The sequence below is a fragment of the Hipposideros armiger genome, unplaced genomic scaffold (genome assembly GCF_001890085.2).
Source record: "Hipposideros armiger isolate ML-2016 unplaced genomic scaffold, ASM189008v1 scaffold_193, whole genome shotgun sequence".
NCBI classification, from domain to species: domain Eukaryota; kingdom Metazoa; phylum Chordata; class Mammalia; order Chiroptera; family Hipposideridae; genus Hipposideros; species Hipposideros armiger.
The window spans coordinates 1,977,624-1,977,883 of NW_017731543.1; positions in this window are offsets into that span (position 1 = coordinate 1,977,624).

The window sequence follows — 260 nt, forward strand, 5'->3', positions numbered from 1 at the left end:
ATGGAGGTTTTTACCCACAAATGCCCAGTGGAAAGCTGGCCCTGGCTTGGAGAAGTTTTGTGTCAACACCTACCATTCTTGGATTCCGTCTCATGAGGCAACTGCAGAGCAGAAGAACCAAAAGGCCAGCAAAGCACAGGGTGACTGGCTCTCTAAGAAGGGTGCGTGTCACCTGCAAATAATAACAGCTTTACTTCTACTTTTCCAGTTTGGATGCCTTTTATTTCTTTTTCTTGTCTGGATGTTCTGACTAGGAACAA